The sequence below is a fragment of the Aquarana catesbeiana genome, linkage group LG10, assembly GCF_042186555.1.
Source record: "Aquarana catesbeiana isolate 2022-GZ linkage group LG10, ASM4218655v1, whole genome shotgun sequence".
Classification (NCBI taxonomy): Eukaryota; Metazoa; Chordata; class Amphibia; order Anura; family Ranidae; genus Aquarana; species Aquarana catesbeiana.
The window spans coordinates 170,788,766-170,807,080 of NC_133333.1; positions in this window are offsets into that span (position 1 = coordinate 170,788,766).

The window sequence follows — 18,315 nt, forward strand, 5'->3', positions numbered from 1 at the left end:
AATTAGTGTTTGCTGTAAATTGCCTCTAGCATTGCTCCTGTTTCTTTTTGCTGGAAGTAGGGTTGCCACCTCATCCCTTTAAAACTGAACACATATTAATTACACAGGCTCTGTGGCTGATTAAGGTGGTAATTAAATTCACTTAGTGCCTTATCTGCAATAAATTTGCCTCAGAACCTGTTTAATATGTGTTCAGTTTTAAAGGGATGAGGCGGCAACCCTAGAAGGAGGCTGCCATTTTGTTGAAGCCCAGAACAGTCACTTCCTTAAGGGAAATTCTCCCCCTCTCATTGGTCTCAATAACAATATGTCACTTTTTTTTAATTAAAATGTGGGCATCCCCACCCCCCCCCCTTGATTGTATGTCTTGGCTCAGCTAGAGAGGAAGGCTGATAGAAGCTTTACTGTACTGAAGTTCATAGCTGCTGAGGGAGAAAGAAGAGAATATCAGGAAGATAAGACACTCTCCTTGTAAGTTTAACTCTTTTGTGTCTCCCTAGCAGTAGAGTTTGTCCTGTCACCTATTCTTCTTTTCTTTTCTCCCTCCCTAATCTGTGTTCCCTGGGCATAGTCTGTGCCATTCCTCAATCTTCCTCCCCCTTTAAGTCTTTTGAAGTGATATATTTCCGAATGAATATATTTGGAGGCAGGCCAGGCTTGACTTGCACAGAAAAAGTCAGGATTTGTATGTTGCTTATCAGCCTTTACTTTTAGACCTACTCACTGTTTGACTCATGGTTTTTAATGAAGGCAGCCTATGATTATGTGTTTTGACATCATACTGTATGTTCAGTTTGAATTGCCTAGATTTGTAATAGTTTTTTAAAATTTTATTTTAAGCATCAGTTCCCTCTTCCTCTGCCCGATAGCAATGTTTTCCATATACCAGATAAAGATGATAAGAATGACTTGTATATAAAATGCTCTAAAATGGAACCTATAGTCAAGTTTCAGCCCTTGGGTCCATAGTCTCTGATAAACAAGGAGCAAAGACAACAAAATAAAAAATGATATAACATTATTCACAAAATTAAATTTATAGAAATTTCAAACAAGAAAACATACACTTTAAATCTGAAATGGATAGCAGCATTTGCTTTAGGTGAATTTAAAGCTTATCTCTGGGGAACTGGAAAAATCCTCCCTTGCACTGTGGTTGTGTTCGTAATGTAAGCGTTAAATACCCTTTCAGGTCTAGGGGGCCACAAAAAGCAGTTTTACTTACCCATACTTATCTCGGCAGCCAGCGTTCTCCTCTTCTCCCCTATGCACCAGCTGTAGACTGTCCCTTGGCATCCTTAGATCCAGTGCAGGGCTGTGTGCGCTGTATTGAACTTGATGACATCAGATGACCTGCAAATGCTGGAGCACAGGAGAGAAGAGACTGTGGGGACTAGTTTTGCAGCCTGGAAGGAGCATGTTAGAGCAGGGGATTGGGTAAGTAAAACATTTTCTTTGCTGGCTCCTATACCTAAAGGAGCATTTAACCCTTGCAGTGTGGGGCCAGCCCCACTGCACAGGAGCATTTTTACCTTTCCAGGTGTTCAATTTTAAATATATTCATTCTACTGCATACTCCCAGGCATAAAAAATATCAGAATTATATTGAATGACAATAACAATCTTTTATTTATAGTGCAGATGGTTCAGTAGTCTAACCTCTGCTGTGCACCAACCAAAGTGAGGACACTCCCAGCAGCAAAAGATGAAAGTACTTCAAATGTTTGGTGACTTTGATGTTGTGAATTTCAAATTAAACATGTTTAGATGGACAGGTCATGTAATCTGACTGGATGAAAATAATGTTACCAAGAAATTTTTACCGTCTAAGCCTAGAGGAAGGTGGCCAAAAGGAAGACCAAAACTGCAGTGGGAGTAACCAGAGGACACCACAAAGATTGGATGTAGAAGCTGGAAAGCAGCTGCTTACAATGGAATGGCAGAAGCTCTCAAGGTCATCCTAGGTTTTAAGCTGGCCATAGAGGGATCAGACCGTTTGTCCAGTTCAGCAGTACCTGAACAAATTTCGATTCCATATATGGGCAGGCTGGTTGTACTGAAGTCGATCCATCAATTGATTTCAGTACAACCAGCTTGTCTGTTTTTTTTGCCCTATCACTGCCGGCGGCTATACCTGTCAGCAGTGATGATTGTATTCTGCCGGAGGGGAATGCTCCCCGCACTCCCTGCCAGCAGAACACAATAGTAACACAGGAAGGATTCTTTCATCAACACTAACTGTGTTGATGGGGGAATCAAGCAACTTTCATTCCGTCATCTGGAAAGTATAGGTCCTCAGTTAAACAAAATCTGATTACACCAGAGATCCTGCAGTGAGATATTACATGAGGTCTTTAATAAAAGACAAGAACATTTTTTTCAGAAGATTTAGGGACACTGAGGTTGATTTACTAAAGGCAAATAGACTGTTCACTTAGTAGGCAAGTGCAATCTACCTTCTACACTGCAGGTGGTGCTCTTGTTCAGTGGCACAAGAGGAACATAGTTCTGGGTCAGCGGGGAAGCGATCCCATTGGAAGCCCCATGTGACTCTAGCAGCCATCTTGGTAGAGCCTTTTTTAAGGTCCTGGTTCCCAGGATTGGCGTGCATGTTGTGAGTTGATAGAGTAGGGACAAGTACCCCACCTGGTAGGGACAGAACTAGCGACAGAAAAAGGTTCCTAACAGGAAGGGAAAGCATAGGGCTTGCAATTTCTTTGGACATTTCCCTGCTTGGGCAGAATTCTACCACTCTCTACAGGCGCTGTCAGTTCGGCTGAATCCTGCTCTCTACACACTTCTGGAACTGTGAGTATGAGTCAGGCTGGGCTGCCTTTCCACCAGGCTATTTGTGAACTGTCTCTGCATTATTTCAATACAAGTTCTTTCATTGCACTGGGACTGACTGTATTATTGCTGCTGCTGCACCCCACCTACAACTTTGCAAGGGATGTTGCACTTTTAAAAGGGAATGTTCTCCAGATATAAGTGAATGAGGTGAAGCTGTGCTGACTTCCTTCAGCCCATCATGTGCAAACAAAATGCTGTTTTTATTTTTCTTGCATGTGATTGGGTAGTCTTTGCAAATTGAAATTTCACCTCATTCACTAAGCTCTGGGGAAAAGTCCCTTGCAAAGTGCAACTTTACTTGCAAAGTGAACAGCCCATTTACCCTTAGTAAATCAACCCCATTATGTCAGAAGTGATAAAATCTGCAAGCAAACGACAATACAACTGTCAGTAACCCCCAAAATGCCATACTCTTGACTAAAAATGGCAATCATATGAAAAAGTTTTCCTGATAGACATAAAGCCTTGTTAATCTAATCTAACAAAAATCACATATATCTACAACTATACTGTAGCTTATGGGAGATAGGAGATCAGAACCAGCCGATTGCAGAACAACGTATATAAAAATATACCAAGTAGGGAGCATTCCCAGGCACCTACTAGGCTTGTGGACAGTATTCACAAGTCATTATATGGAAATAATGAGAAAAATGCACAAACCAAAGCAGTGTCTAGCTTTTAGAACTATTTGTTAAGTGTAGAGGAAAGAATTATATTACAAGATGTAGCGGGGCCAGAATTGCTATGGTGAAAAAAAAAAATAAACGATGAGGGAAGTAGACTCCCCGTCTGTTGCTATTCTAAAAACAACACATAACTGCACACAGAATCAGAAGAGACATGGACTAATGCCCCGTACACACGACTGGACATTTCGGCAACAAAACCGTGGATTTTGTTCGAAGGATGTTGGCTCAAACTTTTCTTGCATACACACGGTCACACAAATGTTGACCAACAATTACGAACGTGGGAACATGGTGACATACAAGACGTACGACGAGCCGAGAAAAAGGAAGTTCAACAGCCAGTACGGCGCCTTCTGCTTGATTCCGAGCATGCGTGAATTTTTGTGCATCGGAGTTGTGCACACACGATCGGAAATTCCGACAACAAAGTTTTGTTGACGGAAAATTTGAGAACCTGCCAGCCAACATTTGTTGGCGGAAAGTCTGATAACAAATGTTCGATGGAGCATACACACGGCCGCACTTTCAGCCAACAAGCTCACATCCAACATTTGTTGTCGGAAAATCCGATCATGTGTACGGGGCATAACAGTACCATGAATGGGATGTCTGGTCCAGCAAAGGGCATAGGCTTAGTAAAAGATCCAGAAGATGACGCATTAGCTGTACATTTCAGACCCTTACAGGTCTTTGTGAAGGTTCTCATTTATCCAGATCATGGTATGGCTAGTAGAAGTTTGTCATATTTACCCTGACTTGTCCTGTAATGTTGAAGACATTTTACTACTCCACTTTGGCATCCTCAATTCTAAAGTATGTCGAGGACATAACCCAGCATTTAAAGCCATTAAAGCATTCACCTTGGCCCAATCACCATTGTGTCATGAAATGAGTCAATGAGTAGATGCTGATTGTCCAAGATACCACCATGTTCACCTCTCTCATGTTCCTGGACAATCAGTATTTGCCTTGACATCTTCAGTGACAGCATGGTGAATGGTAGTATAACTGAGTTATCTATATGAACAAAATGCTGAGATATGTTTGTGGCACTCATCAGAACTGAGGACCCCACTTAAATAAGAGGCAAAATGTTTCAAATGTTGCAGAACAAGTCCAACTAAATGTGACTAACTACTTCTAGCTACTCAAAGCGCTTTCTTCTTTTGGTTATATGCATATATTCCACAGGGGCCTTTGCACTCTAGTGAAGACACTGGATGAAATACTTTATGTTGCAAATATAGTATGTATATAACCCCTTGGAAATGTTTTGGTATAACATATGGCTGATCCTGTTTTTACTGTTTTCTAGATAAGATCAACAAGCAACACAGATTGTATACAGAACATATATATAAAAGTAGTTCTAAAGTCTGATTTACAGTAGGCCCTGATTCCTTCCCCTTGCTGCTGGCTGGGTAAAGACTATAATAAAAGTGCTGAAATATTTACTTATAACCAAGTTCAGGTCCCTCTGGTGACAAGTGGTTTGCTTCTTCCTGGCCACTTCCCCTTTGCAAACGTGGCTCACAATGAGATCTTTATGAAGCCAAGGCACTGACTGCCTCTGCTCAGTTCATCTGAAAGTCTTTAGATTGGATTGAATAGTTTCTGAATTATACATATGTAGCACAAACCCCGGACTGGGCATGCTGTATCATCCAAGGTTCCATTCCCTGCGAGGCATATGACAGACAGACACACAGCAGTTCACAGCCACTCAACTCAAAAATCAGGCAGTCTTTTTGTAGTTATTTTGCTGGTATAACTTGGGTAGGGTGCGGGTAAGCCTTGGGATACTCCAAACTAGCAGAAAATTAATGGAGGACACTTCTAACTGCGCTGCCTCTTCAGGTTTCAGCCACCCTCTTGTATTCAGTGTCTAGTGAGCTACAACTCAGGGGACCTCTTTGCAAAGGTAAGGCCTTAGTCAGCAAACTAGAATAAGCTCTGGATAGGGTGGCAAGGTCAGTCTTTGGGATCTTTTAAGAGTGAACACACTATGCTCTGTGTACTTCTATGCTTTCTTGCAGTATCAGCCAGCCTCTGTACTGGATGCCTCAGATTAGATCCTCTGTGGACTTCCTGCACTGCTCTTCAGGAATTCATGACGTGGGTCCCCTAGCTCTTAGTTGGAGCTGGGACCCAGATGGCTTCTTCTAAGCTGCCTATGGGCAGAAGACCCCCCTCAGGCTGGGTCTTCTCCCATAGGAACAAGGACCCTGCTGTACCAGGCCTCAGCCAATTTATACCCACCCCAGCTTCATACTGGCCACTCTTCCTGCCAGGGATTGGCAGAGGCAGTATGAATATGCAAGTGTGGGTCCACCTCTTCCACTCACTAAATTCTGGAGCCTTCCAGAAATCAGAGGAAAGCAGTTGAGCCAGTACCAGCAGAACCCAGAACAGCCAAAAGCAATTGAACACTACTCCACTGCTACAGAGGAGCCAAAAACTAAATTTGCCTCAACTATTAGCAACCTAGTTAGAAGTAGAGTTGGGCGAATAGTTCGAGCCGAGCAAAAGTTCAGTCCGAACATTGCCTGTTTGTCCATTTGGCAAACACCCGAATTTGAGGGACGCTCGGTGGGATGTATGCCCGCCGAGCACCCCACAATGCACTGCGGGCTACACAATGAATTCTAAGCCCTGATTGGGCAACAACAGGCATAGGTGAAAAAAACTGCATGGAGCCCCCCAATCTATACCTGAAATTGTCAAAAACTGTCTCCCGTCTTTATTTATTTTTGAAACGACAATATATGCTAAGTACTGCGCTTAGGTTTAGAATGACCTGTATGCAGAAGTCCAGAAGTGTCTCTGGGTCTTCACACCACGTTGCTGCTCTCCACACTCAGTGGGAACTGCATACTGTAAAAATACAAAAGAACAGAGCACAGGCTCTAGGGCAAAACTTTTTAATAAAAATAATTTTTTGGAGAATAAAATAGTACACTCACAAACGTAAGTAGGATCAGGCATTAAAACCCACAGTGGTGCATCGTTCATCACGGGGCTTCCTTTAATGAGCTCACAGTATACCAGGAGACAAGTTGTACCTATCAGCATGCAGCCGCCATCATGCTACATGCCGATCGTTCTCCCTCTGTGGAGGCTCTCCGGCTATGTAATGAATAGAGCTGCCTTCCATGTCACATGGCTCAAGGAGCCAACAGCTGACAGAATGCATAAATGGTCAATGCATTTTGGAGTGTGTGGCCTCCTTCCTCAGGTACTCCCTCTGAAACACATTGTCCTGGCAACCACGCACGCTACCATGCATGCATTCTGTTGTACAATTTTATTCTCTAAAAAATTATTTTGATAAAAGGTTTTGCACCAGAGCCTGTGCGCTCTTCTTTCCCTTGTACTTTATTTATTTTTTACACTTTTTTTTGTGAATAGGTAGGGGTACAATGTAGCCCATACTCATTCACATAGAGAGGGGGCCAGGATCTGGTGGTCCCCTTGTTAAAGGGTTATTCCAGATTCCATCAAGCCTCCTGCCCACAGACCCCCACAACCACCGACCCGGGTTGTCAAGAAGAGGCCCCTGACCCCATCAACATCCCCCCATGTGAGGGTATGTGGCCTCGTATGGTGAAGCCCCCCCCCTCGCCCCCCCCTTTTCTGACCTGCCAGGCTGCATGTTCGGATAAGGGTCTGGTATGGATTTTGGGGGAATCCCACGCCTTTTTAAAAAAAAAATTGGCATAGGTTTCCCTTAACCTCCCTGGCGGTATTCCTGAGAGAGGCTCGGGGTGAATTTTCACTACCAAAAGCGGTAACCCCGAGCCACACTCGGGATTGCAATGCAGGATCCAGGCAAAGTTACTTACCTTCCTGTGATGTCCTCCCGCTGTGTGTGCAAGCTCTGTCCTCCGCTCGATTCATCACAGTGCCGGGCTCCGTTCCTGCGAGTGTCGCGATGCACGGGGACGGAGCCTGGCGCCAAATTCAAAAAGTGCAAAAACACGTAATACATACAGTACACTGTGATATTACAGATTACATAACTGTATCAAATAATTTCACCTCCCTTTTGTCCCTAATGCTTTGTCCAGTGCCCTGCTTGCAGTTTTATATTAATACTGTTATTTCTGCCCGGAAGCTTGAAAATGTCCATAGCAACCAAAAAGTGTCCCTTTACATCAAAAGTAGTTTTAGACCAGCTAGAAAACAGCGATAATAAATTTAAATCACTTGCAGAATTGAGCGATAGTGATTTGTGGGGATATTAGTCATCAAACACTGAAAGTAACGACAGCGACAATTCTGCAACTGAGAAAATTTCAGTGTTTTTGATTTGATTACATTATTGAATACATTTTATTATTATTATATTAATATTTGTTATAATTATTTATAGTTATGTATTATATTATAATTTATGATTTCGTGTTTCAAACTTAATCATACCCGGGATGTCTACTAGACTCTTGTTTGGACAGATTTAAGTGTGTTATTCCTAAGAATTACAGGCCTACAAGATAAAACGCTAAATTTCTACGTAAAACAATGTACCGCTTTCAGCATCAAAAATCTGACATAATCATACCACCAGGGAAGTTAAAATCCATACCAGACCCAAAGGGCCTGGTATGGATTGGGGGAGGACCCCACACCATTTTTTATTTTTATTTACAATTTTTTTAGCCAGCAATTCTTTTTTTTACATTGAGCTGTCAGCAGAAAACCCCACTGACAACTAATAACTCATCAGTTGTTAAGGATGCGGCGGCCGGCTTCCTGGCATGCTCCATAGCAACCAGCTATATACAGTGGGGGAAGAAAACCCCACAAAATGCAAAACACATTAAAAAATGCATCAAAAAATGCAACGCTTGCAATTTTCTGCATTGATACATATACCCCAGGGCAGTACCCAAACACCCTCAATAACACCCCCAATAATGAGGCCAATAACTTGCATATAAGCCTTCAAAAACGGGAGTTTTGATTTTTTCAAATTCAGGTCCCATAGACTTCAATGGGGTTTGGGGTGCGGGTCCGAACTTTTGCGATGTTCGAGAGTTCTGGCGCGAACCAAACCGGGGGGAGGGGATTGGTGTTCAGCCTCTCTTGTTAGAGTCAGTCTGTTTTACTGTATTTTTGGATATAGCCTAAGCTTAAGCCAGCTTTCTCTAGAAGTTAGCATGGAACTTAATGTAGAACTAAAGCCGCTGCAGGTCTCTGGAGCATTTGCCATAATGTACAAGTATGCACATCCTACTCGCACATTATGGCAAACCTACCCTCTAGTTTGGTCTCCTCCTGCGTTGACAGGTCTGCACTCCCCCTTATTGCTGCTATCTTCTCCCAATTGTCTCCTGTCATCTTCCCTCTTTGGTCATTGGGCTACTGATGTTATAATGCCTTATGCCCTGTACACACGGTCGGATTTTCCGACAGGAAATGTTCAATGGGAGCTTGTTGTCAGAAATTCCTACTGTGTGTAGGCTCCATTGGACATTTTCCATCGGAATTTCCGTCACACAAAATTTGAGATCTGGATCTCAAATTTTCCGACAACAAAATCCGTTCTTGTAAATTCCGATCATGTGTACACAATTCTGACGCACAAAGTTCCACGCATGCTCAGAATCAAGTACGAGACAGAAGCGCTTGGTCTGGTAAATCTAGCGTTTGTAATGGAGATAGCACATACGTCACGCTGGAATTTTTTTAATCTTTTAATGCAGTGCATTCTCTTCTTCTTTAGAATTGTAGAATAATTAAGTTGTTTGGCTGATGATATTCACACAGAGTTCTGAAAAAATTATTTCTTTATTATTTCTCATGATCTCCTGAATAATATTATTTATTTTTTTCGTCAGATCTCCATAATAATGTATTGTATTTTTTTCATAGTGATTTTTTTTTTTATAATTTTTTATCAAGATCTCCTGTTTTATTTATTTTTTTCTAGTGATCTCCATCATTTTTTTTTCGTTTTGTGTGTTAAGTTACCACAACACCATTATTATCTTGTATTTTTTAACCTCAAGGAGGTTGGTGTTGGTGTCCCTTGTTAGTTTGATGTTGTATTCTTGTCCCAATCCTTTTTGGCCACTACTGTTTATTGATATGTAAACCACTTTGTTAAATCAGCAATTAGTGATCAATAATAACATCTACTTAACATCATTAATTTTATGACAAGAAATATGTTGAACAATGCTCTACCTCACTCAAGCTGGGCTCCTCCACATCTTCCTGCCTGGAAGGCCCAGGTTGGACGTCAGAAGCCTCAGCTGAGGTGGAAGGAAGACTGGAGAGTGCTGGCCTGGGTTCAGTCTGGCCTGACAGAAAATGCAGTCTGTCATTGTACCACAGCCTGGGTACATAAACGTCATTTGCTGCTCCTGATCTCTGGGAATTCTGGACCTTCTTTCACTCCCTAAGATAAGTACTCCTCATGTCACCAATTAGGGCCTTCAAATAGGTGATGTCAGCCGTGGGGATCATTGGCTTCACAAATTCAAGCAGTTTCTCTAGTGCTGCCTTCCTTTTTCTTATCTTATTAAAAAACGGGTGGTTCACCTGCCACAGACAGGGCAGCTCCCTGAACATGTCAATGAATATTGATAGAAATTCCCTATCATTGAATAGATCCATTTTCTCTGCAAGAAACAACACAAGACAAACCTTAATGTCAGACTAAACTCTTCTAATCTTGTCCCAATATAGGCCTAAATCTATAAGCAGTATAGGCCACTGTTGCACCAAGTTAAAATTGTACCTTCGTTATCACGATCGGCGCTTCCGCTACTCCTTCCTCTGCTCACAGATCGTACGTACGACGCACACGTGTTACGCTTTATATACACTGTGCATGTGTGAAAGGAGAGCAGCAACAATGAAAGGCTGGAGCCACGAACGTTCCGATCCCGGAGGAGATTTAAGGCCTCAAATATGTCCTTTGTAAAGATGGTGGAGATGGTGGACATCTTGAAGAGGGCCGACTATGATGGGAAGTATGGACCTTACCTAAACGCAAATGTGAGAAAGGCCAAGATCATGGCTAAAGTTGTGAAAAGTCTGCACAGGAATTTTGGGGTACGGCGATCCAAGGATCAACTGAGGAAACGCTGGTCAGATCTGAAATTGAGGGAGCATGATCAGTACAGAAAGATCAAGAGAGTTCTTCAAAAAAGTAAGTAGTTGTTATGTGTTCCTATTATTATTACTTGCATGCTGCTCCATGTGCCTTTCTTTACTGTTGTACAGTTTAAAATGTCAACTTTCAGGTTCGTGGGCACAGTAATCGTTCGTAGTAAACATCGTTCGCTTGCCCACTAATACAATGTTTTTGGCAGCCAGGTTAACTAAATTTGTTGCTCCCAGTACCACCTCATCAGGTACTGCCAGCCCACCTGGCTGCAGCTGCCCTTTTCACTAGCCCTCCTGGCTACTTCTCCACAGTCTTCCCAGACCGACACTGCATCCATCCCAGACTGCTTGCATGCAGTCCCTTCAGGAATGCCTCTCAGTTCTGACTGCAACACTTACCAGCCCACATGGCTGTCTTCCTCCCTGGAGACTTACCTGGCAGTGTTCTCCTGCTGCCCTCTCCTTGCTCCCATGCCTCTTGGTCTGGATCTCTCTGTGTATCATGAAGAGGGGTCCCTTCTGCAACCGAGCCCAGGCCTGAGTTCACCCCCCCAGACTGGGGAGCTACTCTCAAAGGCCCTGACAGCCTAACACTCCATCTCCATCTTCCAGCCGAACTCCACGCTGCCCCTGCTGACTCTGAGTATTTGAGGGGGCCTGCCCCCTGCCAACCCTTCTGTTGAGGGTTGGGGATTGGTCAGGGCCCTCAGAACACTCCAGCTAGCTCCTCCTAGACTCCTCCCAACTGCTTCTGGAATCTTCTTCAAGTTTACAAATAGCAGGGGGGTCACCAGAGAAGCTGCTGATGAGTCATCCAGCCTACCTGAGTCATTCGCCCAACTCAAATTAACACTTATGCTGCGTACACAGGATCGGACATTCCGACAACAAATGTTTGATGGGAGCTTGTTGTCGGAAATTCCGACCGTGTGTAGGCTCCATAGGACATTTTTTGTCTGAATTTCCGACAACAAAAATTTGAGAGCTGGTTCTCAAATTTTTTGACAACAAAATCCATTGTCAGAAATCCCAAGCGTGTGTATACAATTCCAATGCACCAAATTCCACGCATGCTCTGAACCAAGTACGAGACGGAAGCGCTCGGTCTGGCAAAACTAGCGTTCATAATAGAGATAGCACATTTGTCACGCTGCAAATATTTTAATCTTTCAATGCAGCGCATTCTCTTCTTCTTTGTGTTGCTTGAATAATGAAGTTGTTTTGCTGCTGATATTCACACAGAGTTCTCACGAACTGATTTCTTTATTATTTCTCGTGATCTCCTGAATAATATTTGTTATTTTTTTCATCAGATCTCCATAATAATGTTTAGAATTTATTTTTATAGTGATTTTTTTCTTTATTTTTTTATGAAGATCTCCATTTTTTTTGTTTGTTTTTTATGAAGATCTCCTTTTTTATTTTTTTTTTCTACTGATCCCCATAGTATTTTTTTGTTGTTTTGTGTGTCAAGTTACCACAACACCATTATTAAATTTGTATTTTTTAACCTCAAGGAGGTTGTTTGGTGTTGGTGTCCCTTGTTAATTTGACATTGTATTTTTGAAATGTACCTGCCTACTCAAAAACAAAACTGTCCTTTTTGAAGTAAAACACATAGGCAAGTATTTGTGAAAAAAATTGCCATTTATTATGGGTCATAACCAAATAAAGAGGAAGGCAACGCTGGCTAAACTGGTGATATTGGCAAAGCCTTTGTACCCCAGGGCACACATCAACTATTTTTCAGCCAAAATTGGTAGCATGAGGAGTCCATATAATAGTGAGCACAATCCGGTCCAGGACTCGAAGAGATCAGGAACAGCAGCAGATGACATATGTCCCCAGCATGTGGTCTTACAACAGCCTGCGTCTTTTGTCAGACCAGACTGAACCCAGCCCATCACTTTCTTGTCTTCCTTCCTCGCTTGCTTCCAGGCTGTGGCTCTGGTGTTGGAGTTGTGGCAGGAGGTGGAGGAGGAAGAGGAGGATGATGGTCAAACTCACAAACCTGGCTTTGGCTTGTGAGTTCGCCCCTCAACCCCCTATTTATGGCTTGTAAGATAACTTCCTCATTGGCCCTCCTCCATTTCCTGCATTTTGCAGGCTGCCATACAGGCATAGTCCTCTTGAAGACTGGGGGGGGTTCTGAGGGCCGCAGTAGCCTGCCGAAATAGCCCAAGTGCTGCCTCCTCCAGGTTACTCCCCTTCCTGGGGCCTTTTTTTTTTAAGGCAGAGGGGAAGGACCTGGGATTTGGTCAGGCCACTGGGCCCAGCCACCTCCTGGCTGCCACTTTCCACAGCCTCCTCCTAGCTGAGGCTTTCCGGTGTATGAAAAAATATAGTTTTATTTTTTGGTTCATCAATCACACGCAATTTTCAGCTCATGACTGTTGCAAATTGAATGTTAATAAATAGAAAAGACTATCCTTCTGACTCCAGCATTTTTCATTCTTCTCCCAATCGTTTGTGGCCACTACTGTCTATTGATATGTAAAACACTTTGTTAAATCAGAAATTAGTGATAAATACTAACATCTAGAGTGAAATTCTACCTTCGTTATCATGATCGGTGCTTCCGCTACTCCTTCCTCCATTCACAGATCGTACGTATGACGCACGCATGTTACGCTTTATATACACTGCGCATGCATGAAACTCCGCCCACCTCTGACCTATCTAGTATATCCCCCCCCCCTTTTAGCGCAGTGGGAGAGCACATGGTGGAGTAAGAACAAGTGCATGCAGACAGCAGCAACGACGAAAGCCCGGAGCCACGAATGTCCCAATCCCGCAGGAATTTTAAGGCCTCAAATATGAACTTTGTAGAGATGGTGGACATCTTGAAGAGGGCTGACTATGATGGGAAGTATGGACAGTACCCAAACCCAAATGTGAGAAAGGCCAAGATCATGACTAAAGTTGTGAGAAGTCTGTACAGAAGAATCAAGAGAGTTCTTCAAAAAAGTAAGTAGTTGTCGTGTGTTCCTATTATTATTATTATTATTATTATTATTATTATTACTTGCATGCTGCTCCATGTGCTTTTCTTTACTGTTGTACATTTTAAAATGGCAACTTTCAGGTTCGTTGGCACAATAATCATTCGTAGTAAACATTGTTCGTTCGCCCACTAATACGATGTTTTTGGCAGATACAGGTTAACTACATTTGTTCAGGCCTATCTGTATTCAAAGAAGTTTAGTACATTGTTGTCTAGATGGGTTTGTAACTAGAATGAAATGCAAACTTGATTCAGTGTAAGGCGAGGACATTCAGCAGCTGTTTACACATCTGGACGCAGGAGCACTAGTATGGGACACCAGAACAAACTTTGTAGGTTGTCCCACACAGGTGCTCCAGTGGATACTAGGGGTGTCTTAATGTGGGAAAATTTACCAAAAAACGTAAGTATTCCAGCATGAAGAAAGGGAAAAAAATCATGTCTTCAGCTTGGAACTAGGATGCTAGGCCAAAACAGGCAATTGTACGACACTTCCAAGCAATGTTTCATATTCCTATTTATGCCCTCAAATATATGTGTGTTAAGTATACCTTTTTTTATTCACATAGGGGAGAAAAGACTCAGGACATCAGAGGACACCAGGGACACACAACCTCCTAAAGAAGGGGAAATACCCACACCACAACCAGAGGATGTGGAGGAAGGAGAGGTTTATGAAGTGGGTGAAATAGTGACCACAACAGGTGAGTGTCTTAGACCACAGCGTCAGGTAATAGATGTATGCCTGCATATTTATAATACATTGTGTGTGCTTTTATATTTTTAGGTGATGTGGATGTTGTGGAAGAAGAAACACATTTCACAAGTGAAAGTGTACACATCCTCATCGGGGAGATCATGGTGTGCAATAGGGATTTACAGAAGATCAAGGAAGACATCAATGATGTGGAAAAAAAAAAGACTCAAAAACATCATTGACGTTTTAGGCAGAATATAAAACACACCAAAATTAAAAATTTGTTTTTCTTTTTCTTACTTTTTGAAAAGGTTTGAAAGCCAAATTTTGAAGATGCAGTGTGTCAACGTGTGTTATCTGCCATCAGGGGATATCAATGTACGCGTTTTGTGGGTGCAACCCCTTCCTCGCAACTCAAGTAACTGAGAGGAAGGGGTTGTACCCCCTGAAACACGTCCATTGATCCCCCATGATGGGAGCTAGCACATGTTGACCTTAGGAACAGGATCAGGAGGGAATTCCCCATTTTGACTCTCAATTTGTGTGCATCTTCAAAATTTGGCTTTCACAGGGGTGACATCATCCCATCTGATGAAGTTGCCTTCATCAACACAGTTTGGACATACTAATGACTGATATTGCCTCCAATTTATCAAAGTTGAACTTTGTAAGTTCCTGAGTTGTGTATTGTTTTATGGTTTTAAAAACATGCCTGTTTACCACAAAAAAGGATTTTTCTAATGTGAAAAAAACAAAAAAACAAAAAAAAAACACCACACACCTTTCTTCTATAAATATGTTGGTTTGTTCAAAAACCCTTTTCTAAACGCACATGTGAATGTGCAGAGTAAAAATTGTTATACTCAACAATGTGTGGCTTCTTCTTTCAATGCTCAATAGCAGTTTTTTGAAGTAAGTTGGTGTTTACAGTGACAATGGGGGTTATTTATTAAAGGAAAATCCACTTTGCACTACAAGTGCACTTTCAGTGCAGGTTCAAGTGCACTTGTAGCACAAAGTGGATTTTCCTTTAGTAAATAACACCCACAGTGATTTATAATTTGCAACAATCAGGCCATTTTTGTCACTCCAAAAAATAAAATCATGGTGCTGAAAATGATGTATATTTTTATCCTTAACAAGGTGTGTGTAGCAGCCACACAACATAATAGCTGAAGAAGAGATGGTCACCTCATGTATCAAATAAATTACGTTTGCACTATTGAAGAAAATGGACAAATAAATAAGCCCATTGGATAACCTAGGAGACAGCTAAAAGAAACATAGCAGTAAATCAAAGAAAATATTTTTCAGTTTAAAATACAAGTTTATTTAAAAAATGTTTGTTAAAAATTTTCTGGCATATCAATGGCCCCCCTACCCAGAAAGTACTCCATATATTTTAGACGGACCTTGCGGGCACTTTGGGGGGGCAAGCCAGGACGGCCAGCTTCAAGCGCCATCACGGTTTGGTCTTAAAATCTGGGCTTCAGGCCCAACTGAGGCCACATAGTTCGAAAATTTCTCCTTAAAAAGTTGTGGAGAATGCAGCATGCAAGGATTATATGGTTAAGTTTATATTCCGCCATGTTGATTGGCGCAAGGAATAGGTGGAACCAGCTGGCCATTATCCACCACTCTTCTGGCTCTGGCCAGCCAGTAGTTAAAAATTCTCTGGTCCAGGGTGAGGGTCCTCCTGGGGAATGGCCGCATCAGGTGATCACCCAGTCCAAACGCTTCATCAGCAACAAAGATGAACGGCAGATCAGCCACGTTGTCTTCTGGAGGTGGCAATCCCAAGCCACCAATCTGGAGCCATCCGTAGAACTCAGTCTGGGGAATGACGGCTTTCCATGGTTATACCTGGATAATGCCCGCAGCTGCAAGCATTATCCCAGTACTGTTTTTTAGAGCCGGCGATCGGCTTTCCAGCTGTAACAACTGATGCGGCTAAAAGCCACTCGGCTGTTATACTGGAGGAGCGGGAAGAGACGTCCCCCCTCCCGCCGCCTCTCGCCGCTCTTAGTGGGCCTCCTCTTTGAAGGAGGGTCATGTGATCGCAGCGATTTCGCGAAGCTCGGATGCTCTAGACTTGCATATTCTGTTCGAGTTCTTTGGTCACCCATCGGTGTGCAATCTGTTTCCTTGGTCATTTATTGATGTGCAGCACCTGTCTTCTGTGAGTGTGCTAGGGCAGGCACGTTTCATCTACACCAGCTGATCATCCATGAGGGAAGTCCGTGAGGTTTCCAGCAGCATTTCCATCCGTTCTACTAAGCCTGTTTTGACCCCCCTGAGAAGGGCGGTCGCAGGCTTTCTGGTAAGCCTCCATTGTACTTTAAGGTGACAGACTGCACAAGTGATGGAGAACACAGACCTTGGGTCCTTCACGGAAAAATCATTTGGGCACTTTTTTATATTTATGCATTTTTTTGTTATCAATTATAATTTGATTTTTTATGCACATTTTTTGGTATCAAATATGGACTGTTTTTTCACTGGATGGTCTTTTTGTATTTTGATTCATGATCACATATGTTTTCGTTTATTGTAAATTGCTTTTATTTGCACTTCTGTAAACACATTATTATCCAGCGCTGCACTCCTATTTCTATGCATGCAGGTGTCCTGCCTTGTAATATAAGGGGACAACAAAGCCAACAAACGGTGAAAAACGGGGTCCATCATCCGGAGATAATTCCTGAAATCAGGATTATTCTCACGGATCTCCTGCAACAAAGGCATATGCGAGAATTGGTCACGCTGGAGCAACCAATTCTTCGTCCATGAACTCCTCCTCTCCCCGTTCATGGACTGGGCTTGGGTCAAAGTAAGAACCCCAAAACCAAGCCCCTGCACAGCACGAACTCTACGATGAGTACGTACCCGCAACATGGCTAGAAAATGGTCGTCTGGTCAGAACGAACTAACAGAACGTGTGGGAAAAGGGGGAAGTACTGCGCTAAACCAAATATAAAGTGCAAACGGCGGCTGACACTCAAACAAACAAAGTCCAAATCAAATAAAAAAATGTCAAAAAACTTGTGTAGAGCTAAAAGGCTATGACCTAATGAAAGGAAACATCTCAAAGGTCGACCTCAATGAGCTGAGATCGATGTGAGGTGACCAAAAACAACCTATAAATAAGTGTTATATAAAGGATAATAAACCATACACACAAATATATGTGAAAACAAATATAAAAAATACAGACATAAACAAAACAAGTATCAATGTCCACACGGATATATATAACTCTCGACACCCAGACCAATCCAAGGGACGATATTAACGGGAAGGTAAACATCAGTGCCCAAATATAAAAAATATAGAAGAAGGGAGCTCCATATGGCGCAGGTCAACCAAAAAATGGTTTATTGAAATAAAATGTTCTTACAACGAAGTGCAGGATAAAAGATAAAAAGTGATCACAGGCGAATAAAAAGCAATGTGGGAAGCGGGAGGTGCTGGCCCGAAGCGTTTCGATTACAAAGTCTTCCACTGGGGCAGGTGGAACTAACTAACTAACAGAACTAACAAACTAACAGAACACACTCAAAATCAGAAAGGCATGAGAAGAGCGAGCTGAAAATCAGAAACAAGCGGACAAGAACGCACTGTAAATACGTAATATAAAAATGTGCACTGAAAACTAGATACAAACTGACTACACGCACTGAAAAACAGATACGAACCCACAAGCACAAACTGAAGAGCAGTAATGATCTGAAAAGCACAAGGCTGAAAAGCATGAATCGTCTCTCAAACTTCTACTAACACGAGATTAACAGAAGGAGCCCAAAGGGTGGCGCACTGGCTATTGGACTTCCTCTTCATAGTGCCGTCATACGTGTTGTACGTCAGCGCGTTCTTGGCGATCGGAATTTCCGACAACATTTGTGCGGCTGTGTGTATGCAAGACAAGTTTGAGCCAACATCCGCCGGAAATAAATCAC